At 41.2% G+C, this 17,534-nt stretch overlaps 1 long non-coding RNA gene across 1 annotated transcript; it reads right to left on the reverse strand.

Moving 5' to 3' along the window:
* Nucleotides 1-11,230, reverse strand: LOC116672159 (uncharacterized). Its single transcript, XR_004327482.1, has 3 exons — nt 11,191-11,230; nt 4,591-4,741; nt 1-120 (listed from the first exon to the last, which is right to left on the reverse strand). It is a non-coding gene; the product is annotated as an uncharacterized LOC116672159 (long non-coding RNA).
* Between the last annotated feature and the right edge of the window lie 6,304 nt (nt 11,231-17,534).

A 17,534-nucleotide genomic window follows, 5' to 3' on the forward strand; every position in this document is an offset into this window, starting at 1 on the left:
CCCACACCCATCCACCCACTCACACCCACATACACACACACACACACACACGTCTGGAAAAGAAGTCCTGTGAGGAAGAGAAACAGTGAGACTGATGGAATCATAACTTCACTGCTTCCTCTCCAGGATAAAAGACAGACATCCAGTGTCTCTAAAGCATTTTATCTTCATTTGAAAATGTCTCTGAACAGAATGACTTTCATATTTTAACTGCATTTTAAAAAAAAAATGATTATATTGAATATACTACAAATGTATAGCAAGTTATTTGAAATGTATTTATAACATTAATAATACATAACCCAAAATCCCAACAGCAGTCCAAAGACAGAGCATAAGATGAGAAAAGAGGAAACTCGTAGTGCCAGTCCATATGCGCAAGTGTGTGTGAGAGTGGCCACACACTATCCAAGATTGATCACTGTAACGACCAAATCCGTCAGACGTGATATGTACCGGAGTGTAGTGCTGGGAAGGGAATATGAGCTGGGTGGGGGGGATGTTCTGTATAGTATTTGGCTAGATCCAATTAACTGACGCAATCAGCCATGTTGATGAATGGATTAGTACATAATTGCTTCAGAGGTGGGATCTGTGATTGAATTATACATGCTGGGCAAAGGCAAACATATGTTTCGCTAAGATTAGCAGTGTGTGTCCGCCTAGCATTAATGGAAAGTGACTGAGAAATTGTATTGAGTGAGGAAGAGACAGACATGATGGTTGAGTGTTCCAGTCGCTTACTGAGCTGCCTTCTACAGGTTAAAACCTTTAGTAATGGTACAGCAGGTGTTTTTCGGGGGTGCTTTCCAAAGACTGACCAGCACAATGCCAGTTTGATTTGGGTGGGCATGGTCTCATGTACTAGTTTTATTGGCCAAGTATATTTACATACACAAGGAATTTGACTTTGGTAGGTGTTAACTCTCTATACCTTCAACAAATAGACATGTAGTGGTGAACATTCAGTAGACAAATAGTAATATAGACACATACTGTACAATATAGACAAAAATATACATATAGGCACATGTCAACATAATATACAAAATACAAATATACAAATAAGACATAATATTAAGACAAGTACATATGAAGTGGGATGTACAGTGTAAAAAGTAATAGTGGAAAGTACTGTGCAAGATGCATTTTGGAATGATAAATATGTAATGTGTTGAGAAGTGGGTGAGTGGCCAAAGTGGGGATACCCACTTATCCACAGTTCAGTAGAGCGATGGCAGTGGGAAAGAAGCTGCTCTTATGTCTGGTTGTCTTTGTGCGCAGGGATCTGTACCGCCTGCCAATGTCTGCGTATGTCTGTTGACCTAAATTATGGCTAGTGCCGCAAGTAAACAAAATACCACGTGTACCTAAAGGCTGGTAAAACAAGCAGGGCAGTAAGCACATACTGCATATTTAACACAGCATGTTATCACTGGATCCAAATGGGGACAGTCAAGTACTCTTAGTCAACTCTTTAAAATTGCCAATAGATGAAATGCAAATTTCATATTTTGCATACAAGCTAACAGACAGTGGATTATATAACGGCACAACTTGACCTCAACAAGAAGTGTTAATACAGCATCTGCAACACTATTTGCAGTGGTTTGATGTTCATCTTGTATATATACATATATATATATATATGTATATATATATAAGGGGGTACTTCTGCAGTTGCAAGGAGGGGAGGAAAGATTATGTCATGCCCAGCTCCCAATCCTAGGCCATGTTTGTATCTTTCCATTTGTGTGCATCCATGTCCCAGAAATGCTTGTTATTAACCTAGTTCTGGGGAGTCATTCCCCGGAGTCCTTGTGTTCTTTGTCCCCTAGCATGTTTCCTTGGATTAGGGAGGCTCCAAAATGCGTCCTCCTGAACCTTGCTACGTCCAGCTATGCCCTGCTGTGCCACGCTACATACTGTAACACCCTGCAGCGCCCTGCTATGATGAACTACTACCACTACCATTTTTGTCACTGTTTCATTTTCTTTGTTGTGATTGTTGTTGCCACTGTGCATCACACCCCCAACCGGCCCCGTCAGACACCGCCTACCAAGAGACCGAGGTTTCTTCCTAAAAGGGAGTTATTCCTCGCCACTGCACATGGCCGCACTGTCGCACCATGCTTACTCTTGGGGGAATTACTAGAATTGTTTGGACTTTAAAAAATTATAGAATGTGGTCTAGTGCTACTGTGTCTGTGAAGTGTCCAGAGATAACTGTTGTTAGGATCTGATACTATAAATAAAATTGAATTGAAATTGAACTAGGGTACAAGCAGCCGAAATGGGTTTCCTCAGGAGGGGGGGCGGCGTCTCCCTTAGAGATAGGGTGAGAAGCTCAGTCATCGTGAGGAGCTCGGAGTAGAGCCGCTGCTCCTTCGCATCAAAAGGAGCCAGTTGAGGTGGTTTGGGCATCTGGTAAGGATGCCTCCTGGGCGCCTCCCTAGGGAGGTGTTCCAGCCACGTCCAGCTGGGAGGAGGCCTCGGGGAAGACCCAGGACTAGGTGGAGGGATTATATCTCCAACCTGGCCTGGGAACGCCTCGGGATCCCTCAGTGGGAGCTGGTTAATGTGGCTCGGGGAAAGGGAAGTTTGGGGTCCCCTACTGGAGCTGCTGCCCCCGCGACCCGATACCGGATAAGCGGCTGAAGATGGATGGATGAAATTGAACTGAATGTTTTCAGTTTTCTTTCACATCCACTTAATTTGCTTAATTCCTGTTTTATTTTGAAATTCACTGTGTGTTTGTGTTGCAAGTCACTTTCTTTTTGGTCTTTATCTGGAATTTCCGCCTGTTTCCCAGCCCTAATGTCTTTGGCAGGCACGAGAAGTCGTTAGGTACATTTTCAGAAAAATGCAGGTTTTTATTTACAAACCAAAAGAGCGTTACCACCGTGAGTTGTTGCCACGTGTTGATGCTAGTGCGGCCGTCAGTCTTGCACCTGTGTGCAATTGTGTCCCCCCCCACCCCCCCCAGGTGTATATAGTCTTTTCCTCGCCGTCTGTTCCCTGCCAGTTCGACATATACCTTTGAGTTCAGCATGTTCTCCAAAGTGTTTCTGACCCTCTGCCTTTTTTCTTCTTTTTTTAACCTAGTCTTTTAGCATTTTTTGGATACCGTTGTTGGATGTACAGGTACTGCCTGCCAGTGTTTTTTGGAGACTGTTTTGTACCACTGTGTACAATAAATATTTTGTTTGAATATTACTGCGCGTTCTGCATCCTGAGTTCCCTGTTGTGGAGTAGGTCCATTAATTTGAAAAAAACAGAAAACATGTAATTTGATTAAAAAGTGTCTCCGAATATTTGTTTGGAAGGAATATAGACACATAAATAGGATTACAGATTGGTGTGATGCAGCTCTTCTTCTTTGTCCCAAGAACCAATAAGCTCCCACTTACAACAGGCTGATAGCACCAGACACCCCTTACATCAAACTAAATCATTTGTAACACTTAAACACCTGCTCTGCCGTGATTGGAAGTAGATTTAAAAACTAGTTAGCAAGGGACGACAGCCGTCAAATTAACTAAAGGTAACGGATTAATGGTCGAAGTGTTCTGGAACTGCAAATGGTGGTAGTGCAAATGCAAGCAGGCTTAAACCCTGACAATTCCAGGGCCATTGTAGAAAAATCCTCTTTAACATAATCAATATTGTTCCAATTTAATTCCCTTTACCTGAACACATACGGAACATGGCAGGTGGTGTTGATGAAGGGGTACTTTGTCTACAGGACTGTCAGACAAACGGTTGGGGACCACTAAGCTAGTGTAACGTCCTACAGCTACATGCCGACTCACGTGCCAAGTTCACTCTGTTTCAGTGGGTTTCCACTCCCAGGGTTCTGTTCTTTATACTTTAAGTGGATAACTGACATAAATTGTTGATTTGACACAGACATGGCTTTTTAAAGTTCTTTACAGCTGGCTTAGTTGGTAATTGGAGCGGTTTAAACGTTTAGAACCCAAACCTGAAAAGGTGCAGGTAACACATTATAGGTCAATAGTTTAAGCCAGATGGTGTGCCTTTAATCTGAGATTTTGTCAGGTTGAATTGCGCAGTAACATGTTTACGGTGTTCCTCAGCATTAAATTAGCCACCGTGCCATGTTGGCCACCCATGATCTCAGTTAAATGATCCCCACATCAGCATGGGAGTGCTGATACTGGTGCTGAATGTTTAGTCATGTTGCTATGTCGTTATTACTTTAACTAAAGCTAGTTGCATTAGAATGATAAGAATCATGTTTGGCTTACAAGCACTTAGCCTATATTAGTTAAGCTACATTTGAAGAACATGTCCAGAGCAGCAGCAGTTTTCTGTCCTGTGTCATTCAGCCCGCTCAAACGTGTTTTCTCTTATATTTCACCATCAGTAAAATGAAAATATGAGAAAAGTTGTAAAATACATTCTGAACATGCCTAGCACTTCCCTGCCATTCCTCTGTCTGCTGGGTGCTTCGACTGTGTAAACGTGTGCGACGTACCAACAGTTTTACATATATTCAAACTCTGGCTTCTCACACCGACTTGAGAGATGAACATGCAAATCCATTCAGCCACATTCACTCTTCCCCACCTTGGCAGCTGGCGCATTCACAGCTGTGTATGACGGGCAGGACGATCGGCTCGCTCTCGCCACTCTCACACTGAAGGCTGAGGAAACGGACTGGGTTGTCAGGGTCCAAACGGTAACTACAGCACTTGCAAACTGACTGGAGGTAGGGCTCCTGTAGAGAAGGACGGAGGACAAGAGAGAATGAAATGATGGAGGACTAAAGGAAAAGAACAAGAAGAGGTGAAAGGAGAGCCAGAGTGGAGGTGGAGGGGGCCAAGCAGGAGACGAGAATATGATGAGAGGGTGAAATTAGAGGAGGGGGTTAATAGAGAATTAAAAAAAATAAAATAAAATAAAAAAAACGTTGGGCGGTTGGAAGTCAAGGAAGAGGAAAATAGGGAAATTGTATCAGCAGGATTAATATAGGACAAGAGATGAGGCAGATGAAGAAATTAAAACCCCTGACCTATTAATTGACAAAATGAGAGTGGACTAAAATATACAGTATTAAAAACAAATAGCTTATAACTTCAATATAAGGGGAGTATATGTACAACACTTCAGGAAATAAAATATCGAAAAATATAAAATCCCATCAGACTATAGCTCCACATAGAAATATTTTCTATATTAATGAAATCAAGACATGCAATGTGTAAGGGGTCACTAACACTGAAGAAGCCACAGAGAATTATAATTAAAATATGCAGCTCCACTGAGCTTTTTAGCCTTTTTCAGCTAGTGTTACATTGGTTGTTTAGATGGATACATTGACCAGCAAACCCAGCTTTCATAAATCTCATTTCAACCAGGTGTCAGCAAATGAGCTCCTGTAAGCCCAAAAACCAAACGGCAGACTGCTAAACATAGTTGAGCAATTAGAAATTGCAATTATTTTGGCCACTTGGGGAAGAAGTTGTAAACACAGCACTGGCATGTTATGACCATATAAAGTGTTTGCGAAGGGTTGCTCATGTATACATCTAGCACACACAGAGCAACAGCAGCATTCATTTGGAGACATTGTCTGTCCACATGTAAGTCCAGTATCACTCTTCTTTTAGCTCTGTTTGGTCTTCACAGCTCCCAGAGGGAAATGTCTGGCTTTTTAGCTGCTCGACCTCACACGTTCACCAGCTTGTTGCTGTGTCTGTCTGCGTTTGGTGCTGACCAGTTGGCCCACAGTGGGTTAATCAGTGTTTTTATTTCACTAAAAACAGCCGTTTTCTGCAGCTGAAAATAAGAAAAGTAAAGAGTAGGCGGTAAAATCAAATCACAGTGCTCAAAATGCTTCATAGCGCTGAGGGGAACTGCAGAGACAGTTGACAATTATTTGTAGGTAGGGCTGGGCAATATATCAAAGTTGTATCGATATCATGATATGAGACTAGATATCGTCTTAGATTTTGGATATATCGTAATATTGCAATATGGTAATATGACAAGTATTGTATTTTCCTGGTTTTACGGGCTGCATTATAGTAGAGTGATGTCATTTTGGGGTGGCTGTGGCTCAGTGGTAGAGCGGTTGCCTGCCAATCGGAAGGTTGGTGGTTCGATCCCTGCCCCTGCAGTCATTGTCGAAGTGTCCTTGGGCAAGACACTGAACCCCGAGTTGCCCCCGGAGCTGCGCATCGGAGTGTGAATGTGTATGATTGTTTATCTGATGAGCAGGTGGCACCTTGTACGGCAGCCCCGGCCACAGTGTATGAATGTGTGTGAATGGTGAATGTTTCCTGTAGATGTAAAAGCGCTTTGAGCAGTTGTTAAGACTGGAAAAGCGCTATATAAATACAGCACATTTACATTTACATTTTCTGAACTTACCAGACTGTTCTATTAACCTTTACCCACTAAGTTATTAAATCATTTCTGGAGAACATTTATCAAAAATCTCATTGTGTAAATAACATTTTGTTAAAGCACCAATAGTTAACCATACAATATCATCGCAATATCGACACTGAGGTATTCGGTCAAGAATATGGTGATATTTGATTTTCTCTATATCACCCAGCCCTATCTGTAGGTATGACACCATTGCTCCTTTAGACATGCTACAATCAAATTTTACTGTAAGGGCAAAATATTGATATCTGTCTTTGTATTTTTGTAGTATATGTGCATGGATGTCATATGTCTGTGTGCCTATGTGTATGTACTGCATGTTGTGTACAAGCTATTGGACACCTTATTTTCCTTCTAAATTCTTAAAGTATCTCTATCTATCCATCTAGGTTAATCACTGTGCTTTTACTAGGGGTGGGGAATCTCTTGGCACCTCACGATTCAATTCCGATTCAGAGGCCAACGATTCAATTCTGAACCAATTTTCAATTCATCTCTATCCAACAATTTTTTCATGTACATTTCCATGCGTGATTTAAAAAACGTATACTGTACATAGAAATCTGAGTTTGTTAGATTTTGACATTTATTTGTCACATAAAAGTTTTAATGAAATGTTTTTTTACTGAGGTTTTTATTGTGTACTCATTCCATGCTTAAGCCTTAAACATGCTTGTGTGCACATACAGGGAGCAGATCAGACAGGGAGCACATACAGGGAGCAGATCAGACAGGGAGCACATACAGGGAGCAAATCAGACAGGGAGCACATACAGGGAGCAAATCAGACAGGGAGCACATACAGGGAGCAAATCAGACAGAGAGCACATACAGGGAGCAAATCAGACAGAGAGCACATACAGGGAGCAAATCAGACAGGGAGCACATACAGGGAGCAAATCAGACAGGGAGCACATACAGGGAGCAGATCAGACAGGGAGCACATACAGGGAGCAAATCAGACAGAGAGCACATACAGGGAGCAAATCAGACAGGGAGCACATACAGGGAGCAAATCAGACAGGGAGCACATACAGGGAGCAGATCAGACAGAGAGCACATACAGGGAGCAGATCAGACAGAGAGCACATACAGGGAGCAAATCAGACAGGGAGCACATACAGGGAGCAGCTCAGACAGGGAGCACATACAGGGAGCAGATCAGACAGGGAGCACATACAGGGAGCAGATCAGACAGGGAGCACATACAGGGAGCAGATCAGACAGAGAGCACATACAGGGAGCAGATCAGACAGGGAGCACATACAGGGAGCAGATCAGACAGGGAGCACATACAGGGAGCAGATCAGACATGAAGCACAGACAGGGAGAAGATAAGACAGGGAGAGCATGCAGGGAGCAGATCAGACAGGGAGCACATACAGGGAGCAGATCAGACAGGGAGCACATACAGGGAGCAGATCAGACAGAGAGCACATACAGGGAGCAGATCAGACAGGGAGCACATACAGGGAGCAGATCAGACAGGGAGCACATACAGGGAGCAGATCAGACATGAAGCACAGACAGGGAGAAGATAAGACAGGGAGAGCCTGCAGGGAGCAGATCAGACAGGGAAAACATACAGGGAGCAGATCAGACAGGGAGCACTTACATGGAGCAGATCCGACGGGAGCACATTCAGGGAGCAGATTAGACAAGGAGCATATACAGGGAGCAGATCAGACAGAGAGGACATACAGGGAGCAGCTCAGACAGGGAGGACATACAGGGAGCAGCTCAGACAGGGAGGACATACAGGGAGCAGATCAGACAGGGAGCACATACAGGGAGCAGATCAGACAGGGAGCACATACAGGGAGCAGATCAAACAGTGAGCAGATCAAACAGGGAGCAGCATTGAACACAAAATGCCGAAGCGTAAGTGCAGCTTTACAGTTGAACTGCAAAATAAACTTTCTACATACCATCCCGGTCAGGACAAGTGGGAGGCGTGGTGCACTGTGTGCAAAGCTAGCACATATGTGTCATGGGTCCGCTGCTGTCTGTGTCTGTCTTCCCTTTCCCTTGTGTGTCTGTCTGTACGTCTGTCGTCCACTAGAGGTCACCATAGAGGAATCTGGTCCGGAGGCGTGGCCACACTTTGCCATCCGCCATCCACACAGCTGCAACCCATCCTCGTTACTCCAGCTCCACAGCTGCAATCTATCTCCATCATCCCATCTCCCCAGTATATTAACCCGGGCTGACCACCTCTTCAGCGCCAGTTCGTTGCTAACCCCTAAGTGGTAACTTGGCCAGTCTTTAGTGCACGTTGCTCACCTGCTATGCTATCGACTAACTTTGTTTTTGTTCTCGTCACAGTGTTTGTATCCTGCCGTTCATGTTGCAGTTTCCTCCAGACCCTCTCCTTGGAACCCTCATCCATACCTCCACCACCTGTACCTGTACCACGTGTTTTTTGTTGGATTAAACCTTTTTCTTTACCGTCATCCTCTAGCCTGTGTTGTTTCTGTGTCTGGGTCCAACCCAACCCACTACAATATGTTTCAGTGTCTCAGTGTCCATTATCCCATCCTCTTTCAGTCACTCTGTTTCCTGATTTATGCATGTCTGGAGACAGTAACTTTTAAATAAAAACCACCACATTTAAAATTTAGATTATTAACTTCAGAATTGAGCATGGAATCGTTGTAGAAAGAATCGCGATGCATCAAAAAATCAATTATTTTTCCCACCCCTACCTTTTACATTATTGACCATTTTCAAATACAAAATTATTATATAGTGCAGTTTTAAAGGTGCAATATGTCATACGAACAACTAGTGTTTAAAATAGAATAGAATCCATAGTCTTGCTTTGCTAGACCCTCCTCCAAAGCACGCTAAAGGAGCAGCCACAACAATGTTGCTAGGCGCTCGACTCACATAGCCAGACATTACTCCACAGCATTGGGGTCATTTTTGGATTTATTACAGTAAATATATTACATATTGGATCTTTAAGCTTTTGGTTGACAAAATGCTGAGACACATCACCTTTCGGTAATTTTACATTATAAAGATGAATAATAATTATATTAACAATTGTAATGATAGTTTGTGCCTTTTAAGATACTCAAAGATGCATTACATGACAAACCCCAAAAAGTAAAACAAATAATCTAGACAGCTCAAACACAATACAAGCACATAATTGAAAATTAGGTGGTGATTTGGTATTTTTGTAACTCTTGAAATACAAAAAGCCAGCCTTGGTGTTTTGCATGATAGAAGGTAGCTTCTGGGAAGTTGTGCTTGTGTTTCCAATTAGTTTAGGAAGAGGAGAGAGATTGTGGAAGAGTACAATGGGTGGAAGCAGAGAAAGAAATGTAATAGGATAAGTAGGTGGGAAGAAGTTCAGGATCAAAAACACCTTCAAGCTCTCTGTAAAATAGTAGCTTCACACACTTTGAAATGTCCACAGTGTGTGCATATGTGTGTGTGAATGCATTGAGGACTTCAGATGGTGGTGGGAAAGAGCATGCGGTTCTCGTGAATACATTACTGCTTCCTCCTGTCCTGTTGATCAATCCAAAGGAAACTTTTCTCCAACTGCCTAGTCACTGGTTGCCACAGTAACTGGAGGTAATGACATGTGGCTGAGCAGATGTTTAGTTTCACTAATCTAAATGACTCTATATTTACAGTGATGTATGGATGCCAAGGGAGAACAATGTCACCATAGTGATGAACGCGCTGTGAAAGCAAGAAAGACAAAAGGAGAAAAAGAAACAGAATCTCTAACAGAATCTACATGTGACCCCCACACAAGTCTCATATACAAAACATCTGTACGTACTGTACATTATTGGGGACTTATTGTCCTGCCTTCATGTGAACTGTGCATTTGTAGCTACAGCTGACAGAAACCAATGAGTTTGAGACTGTTAGCTGTACTCTGCAAGTGTCTTGATGGCCTGTGTTTATCAATGACCAAGTTAGATTACAGCAGGTGTGACCAGCTGCATGGGGCCATGTGTGTGACTTCATTTTGTTTTGAAAAAAAAGTCTAATTATGTTCTTGCATATTGTAAAATCGTTTTAATGGTTAGTGGCTTTGTTAGGATTTTGAAGGACACAATATTTTAACAGCTTTTTTGGCCAATCATATCCACGTTTATGATTTAATTCTGGTACAGATTTTTAACTGAATGAATATTGCAGAAGTGTCTAACTTTAGAGGCGGTTATTGCACTACATCACGGGTCTCCAAGTTAACGAGTTACCGGTAGCTAGGACTAGGACACAACACTACCACAATATTAAAAGTGAGGTAGCTAACCTTGTGGGCCATAGATGTGTATAGTGGCAATCTTTTCTTGGACCCTGATGGGAATATTTTCAGTGATGTAGCTGACTTTGTGGGCTAAAGAAGTGTAAAATAGTTGATAAGATAAACTAAGAAAAAAAAAGATTTTTCATAAGCTTTGGGTATTGCAATTTCAACAAACAGTAGCTTAATTCAGCTTATGTGTGTTATGTAAATACATGTAAGCGGTGTGATGGAAGTAGCTCTTGGCCACTTCTGTTATTTTAAAGTAGCCCTCCGATGAAGAAAAGTTGGAGACCCCTGCACTGCATGATTAAACATTATTAGCAGTGAAGCCCAGATGGGCAATTATAATCAACAGGTTGTTTTCTGTTCTGGTCCCTTTTAGTCCACTTTGCTGCCTGCATTGATGTTTACTGTGCTACCAGCTTTCACTCACGTTAGAGTCAGTACTCGTCATGTTCACAGAGTAATATCTTGTCTTTGTGTGTTCTCTGTACCTCCAGGATGACATCTGTCCTGGACAGACAGTGTCCCCGGTAGAAGCTGACCTCCACGTTGTCAAGCCGACAGTTTCCCTTGGTGATGTTTTTGGACTGCACATGGCGACAACACTCGCCACGGTAGGTTCATAGGGTCAAAACATATAGTTTTCTGATTTCTGGATGTTAACGTACAATTGATGAAACCTGCATCAGCGACGCAGCCATTTCTGCAAACTAAGTGCAGGTTTTCCTGAGGAAGGACAAGGAACTGCACACACAAGAACACAAAAATAAACATGTTACACTCTTTCCAAGACTGCTTTTTATTTTTATATTCTATATTGTTTTCACACTTCACCGGGACATTGCTGCAAATTCAATTGCTTATCATCATGGCAAGAGGGCATGAGACGGGAGTCTCCAGGTTGAAGGTTTGCCTATAATCTGTATTTATTTATTAGACGGACATATATTTTGTAAGTATTTTAATCATTTGTATGATTGCCGTTACAGTTTAGTTTAAAAAAAAACACAAGTATTATATTCATTAGCATGATAGTTGATGCAAGCTTTTACTTTGAAAAGTAAGAGGGATATATATTTGTTTTTTTTTGGAATTTTTTATTTTCAAGAATTTTCACAACAAAAGAACATTCCCTGAGCCAAGAGCAATGAAATCAATAGCTGAAATACTGATGCCACATGTACAATATTTCAAAATAAATGCAACACAATAAACCAGATCACCTGAAACTTTGAATACCCTAAAAGAGAAAACTGCACACACACACTGCCATATGTATACATAAGTACACACAAACCTACACCCCTCCTCTTCCCTCCAGGTTGCCCACACACAGGCCAAAAATACAACACAAAGTGAACAAACAGCAAAAAATACATATATAGTATATACACACATACATGCATACATATGCCTATACATGCATATACAAATACACACCAAAAGAATACCGATGGCAGAGCAGATTGCAATTTATTAGAATCACTACAGCCCAAAATCACAAACCCAAATATAATTTCACCAAATGCCATCTTTGATTGAACTTGTCCACTTTGAGCTGTAAACATGCAGTCATTTGTTCCATCATATACACTTGTTTTACCCTATTCTTCCACTCTGCTATAGATGGTGACAAAACTTGTTTCCACTTAGCCGTTATAGTTTTTTTAGCTACTAATAGTAAAATGTGCAAAATATTCTTTTGGTCTACGTTGAAATAATCTGGTGTTATACTTAGTAAATAAAACAAAGCATTTGAAGGTATTTCTCTGTTTATAATTGTCTCTATTTCTTCCCTAATCCCCTTCCAGTACTCGCTGATAACAGGGCAGTCCCAAAGAATGTGCGTATGGTCGCCAGCCTTCCCGCACCGTCTCCAACATAGAGCTGCTGAAGGGTTTTTGACAAATCTAGAAATTACAAACGGGGTGCGAAAAAATCTTAATACAATTTTCCAACAGAATTCCTTCCACATTTGGCTGTTAATTCCTTTGTGACTGCCCTCGCACAATTTGTCCCATTGTTCGTCCTCTATTATAGAATTGGATTCTAATTCCCAAGTCTTGAGTCTTCTTTTACATTATAGGTATTGTGGTAGTTATTAGATGAGAGAATTTTATACGAATGTGTAACATGCTTCCGGGTTGGAAAGTTTTTTTCTGCAATGGTAATAAAATATTGTTCTATATCATTTGGATTTCTATTCAGTCTGTCGCGTTCCTTGTGACTTATAATGTAATGCCTAATTTGCAGATATCTATATAAATCATTTGTGGGGAGACCAAACTGTTCCTGAAGTTGTGCAAAGGACTTTAAGTCAGCCCCATCGAATAATTGGTTTAGTATTTTAAGACCTTTAGCTGCCCATCTTTTAAAGCCTTGGTCCCCAGTGGGGGTGGGAAAATCTATTTGCCCCCAAGGCAAGCCTTTGGGAAAAGATCCTAAATCCTAAACATCTTTTTAAATTCGTCCATATTTTTTTAAAGGGGGGTTGGTCCACTTTTCCCTTTTTAAATTTTTTAAAACATCTTTATGTCTGGGGGAAGATAGATAATTTTAAAAATTTTGGGGTTTTAAACCCTTTTTTCTATTTTAAACCTTTGCCCCTCTCCCCCCCATCCAAGGCACAAAACTGAAACTGCGTGGGCCCAAAAAATAACATTTTAAGGGGGTAAAGCTAAAAACCCCCCCTATTTTTTTGGGGGATGAATTTTTAATTTTTAAATTTTTTGCTCTTTCTTTTGCCAATAAATTGAGAAGGGGTTTTCGGGGCATAGCGAATTTTTTTTGGGGGGGGACTCTTCCCGGCAGGAAAATTGAAACAAGAAGAAACGGGGAAACAAGTTCATTCAACGTTTTTCCCCCCTGCCATATAGGGGTAAAGTAGGACCTCCCCTCGGGGGAAAATCCTTGGGTTTTCTTTTTTCAAATTTGGGAAATTGGGTTTAAACATTTTTGTGGGCTTGGGGGTAAAAATTATCCCTATATGGCCTTGTTTTGGGGCCAGTGAAAGATCTCCAATTTCTAGGCCTTTTTCCCCGATTTTCATTATTTTTCAGTTATTTTGGGTTTTTTTTATTAAAAAATCCCCCATATTTAAACAAGCTTTTATCGGGGATGTTGGGAAAGGGTGTTTTATAAATAATAAATATCATCAGCGAGAGGGCCTTTTTATGAGGTTTCCCCTCCCGCCCTTCCCTTTTATTCCCGGGGTTTTCCCCGGATGGCCTTTTGCCAGAGGTTCAATACTCAGGGGAAAAAATGGGGGACAACAAAACGCCCCGGCCCCACCCCTCGTCCACCTTTAAAAACCGGGAAAAAACACCCATTAACCCCTAACCTTTGGGGTTTTGGGAATTTTTTTAAAAAAACCCCACCCAAATAACAATGTTTCGCCAAAGCCCATCCCAATTTTTGGGGTTTTTTAAGAAATTTCCAAACAACCCCGATTAAACCTTTTCGGCGTTAAACCCAAAAAGCATGGATGGTTGGGGTTTTTTTGGGCATCCCTGATTGTAAATTTAGGGCTCCTTTCATTTTAGATCCCTGTCACCCCCGGATAAACCCTTTTTATCTGGAAAGGATTTTTTTTTTATATACTTTTTTTAATTCGGGGTATAATTGATGTCAATTTTTTAAATCCACGGGCCAGGGACTACTCGGGCGGTAACTTGCAAATTGCAGTGGACTTTTCCCCCCTTGTGCAGGACTGTGGGTGACCCTCAGGGCCAGGCCGGGGTTTCCCCCGAATTTAGGAAATAAATTTTAAAACTTTCATAGTAGGGTGGGATAATTTCTAAAGACCTTGGGAAAAATTTTCCTGCGAACCCCTCGTTCTGGTGTCTTGTTGTGGTTTTAATTTTCCCAAAATCCCCTCTAATTTCTTCTTCTTATAGGCTCAACTAGACTTAGGGGTGCCCCTTTGGTTTTGAAAATTTATGATTTAAAAAACGTATGGTTTTTTTTTTTTTGATTTCCCGGTTTTGGATTTGGGGAAACTGTTTATAAAAATTTTCAAAATTTTTGAATGGTTTTTGGGTATTTCCAAATTTAATTTCTATTAAGTTTCTTAATTTTTTGGGGCTACCCCCCCCGCCGAGCCTTTTTCAATTGAAACGCTAATAAACGGCTACCTTTTTTTCCCAAAAATTGAAATTTTTCCCGTCAAAAAATTGAGGGCCCCCCCCCCTATAAGTCAACAAAAAACCAACTTTTTTATTTTTTTTAAGGGTTTTTTAAAGCCTCTTTTTTCCCTTTTTTTTTTTGGTTTATTTTTTCCCAAACTTTTTATTTTTTCTCAATTGAATTGTTTTTGCATCCTTTTTTTTCTTTAAACTGGATTCTAGGAGATTATTTTTCCCCCCCATTTTGGGTTTTCGCCTCCCCTAAAACGGAGGGGGAGACCATTTCCAAATTAAACATTAAAAAAAAAAATATTCCTTTTTGGTGTTTTGTATTTTTTCTTTAATAAGATATCTTTTAGTATTTATACTTTAAACCCCCAATACCCAAAACAAGGTTCCCAAACCCCAAATTAAAATTTCATTGTAAAAGGCGTGACCGAAAAATTTTAATTTTCCCCTTTTTGAAAATTCCTTTTTAAAAAGATGAATATTCTTTTTGGGTTTTTAAAAGGGGGCTAGTCTGGAAATAGCTGCCCTGTCCTGGGGCCTAAATGTGGGCCCTTTCCCTTTTGGGTTTAGATAACGCCAAAGTCCATTGGGCCCAGCTCCCGTCATCAAAAGTCGCTAGAATTTTTTAATTCCCACTTTGGGAATTTTAAATTTTAGGGTAATTTTTCTAAATTTTTTGTAAAAACACCCAATTTATTCCCCAAACCCCTTTGCTAAAACCCCCCTTCCCCTTTCCCCCAAAAAAATTTTCGGTTTTTGGGAAAAAAAATGACAAACCTAGTTCGGGGGATACCATTTGATACTCAATTTTTCCTAAAAGGGGTTCCCACTACCTTTATATTCGCCTCTGGGTTTGAAGACTTTTCACAATTAAAAAAAAAATATTACAAAAAGGCTACCCCCCGTTTTTACTAATTATAAAACAAAAAAAACTTGGGCACCATTCTCTTTTTAACTTTAGATTTCCTTTTCCGGAATTTCCTTGAAACAAGGGTTTGCCCCCGCATTTCTTTAGTTTTTCAAAATTTTTCCTCTTATTGGGGTTTTATCCTTTTTTTTTATGTTTTTAAAGTCAAAAGATGCATCCTTAAAATTAAAATTTTTAAAATGATAATTAAATTTCTGGGGTCCTCTCTGAAAACGATCTCTCGTACAAAAAAATAAGGGCAAGAACCTTCTTGAAGTGATTTTTAGATAAACCCTCTTTAATCAGGGGAACGCAAAAAAAGAACACTTTTGAACACTAAAAGAACTTCCCCAAAACCACCCCCCATAGCCCTGACGTACCTCCTAACCCCAAGCATCAACAAAAATGGTGAGCTTCTCTGCGACTAGGGGACAATAGTGCAACAAAACCCTTACCCCTAGGATCAAAAAAGGGGCTCGTGAGTGTATCATCATGTAATAAAACAAACTGTCTCCATTTTTCCCTTTTTCTTTCTTATTTGGGCACTTATAAAGTTTCAATAACCTTTATACCCTTTATCTCTTCTCATCCTACTCCTACAGCTTTTGTTACCTTTTTAAAAAGTTTTAACCTTTTTTTTTTCACCGCTTACTTCATGCTGCCCTGTTCCTCTGGGCCCTTTGATCTCTCAGACAAAGCCCGTCCCTTCTTTTGACAGCTCCTCCTTTGCTAGTCTTCTCAAGGCGCTCCCCTTTTTCCGTGGACACCCGGACACCCAACCCCTCCAAGGTGTCCATCCTCCCACGAAACAAAAATTGGTCCCCGAGCCCTTTTTTCTTCGGCGGGGGGATAAGCACTTCGCCTGTACGCCCTTCTGTTTCAGAATTACTTCGGCTCCTCTCCGTGGACCAGTTTTTCCCGTTTTTGGGGGCCGGAGGCAACCCGCTCCCATTAGAAGGTTAAAACTTTTCCTTTTTTTAAAGCTAAATTAGGGGATAGAATCGAAAAATTTTTAGGGGGTAATTTTTAGTCACATAGTTTTTAGATTTATCTATCATATAATATAACTAAAGGGAGACTTGGCATACAGCCCGATCCGGTTGGGGGGGAGTTCTGGCCCGACCGGGCTGGAGCTCTCTTTACCTCGTCTCTCTTGGTTTTGTTGTAATAATAGTTTTAGACAGCCTGGGACTTATTTTGATACACTAGTTAGGGCATAGAATCGAATATGTTAGGGAGTAGTAGTTAGTCACATAGTTTTAGATTTATCTATCATATAATCAAGAATATAATAGAACTAAAGGAGACTTGGCATACAGCCCGATCCGGTTGGGGAGAGTTCTGGCCCGGCGGGCTGGAGCTCTTTACCTCGTCTCTCTTGGTTTTGTTGTAATAGTTTTAGACAGCTGGGGACTTATTTTGATACACTGAGCTCCTCTCTCCTCTATCTTTCTATCTTTTCATTTATGTGCATCCATGTCCCAGAAATGCTTGTTACTAACCTATTTCTGGGAGTCATTCCCCGGAGTCCTTATGTTCTTTTTTCACCAGCATGTTCCCTTGGATCAGAGAGGCTCCGAAATCAGGGTAGCACATGTCGCCATGGTCCCGCTACACGTTCTGTGATGCCATGTTCAACTGCTACACTGCGGTGCCCTGCTACGTCCTGCTACGTCCTGCAACGTCCTGCTACGTCCTGCTACGTCCTGCTACGTCCTGCTACGTCCTGCTACGTCCTGCTACGTCCTGCTGTGCCTTGTAATGCCGCACAGCGTCCTGCTATGCCATGAACTAC

The sequence above is a fragment of the Etheostoma spectabile genome, chromosome 22 (assembly GCF_008692095.1).
Source record: "Etheostoma spectabile isolate EspeVRDwgs_2016 chromosome 22, UIUC_Espe_1.0, whole genome shotgun sequence".
NCBI lineage: Eukaryota > Metazoa > Chordata > Actinopteri > Perciformes > Percidae > Etheostoma > Etheostoma spectabile.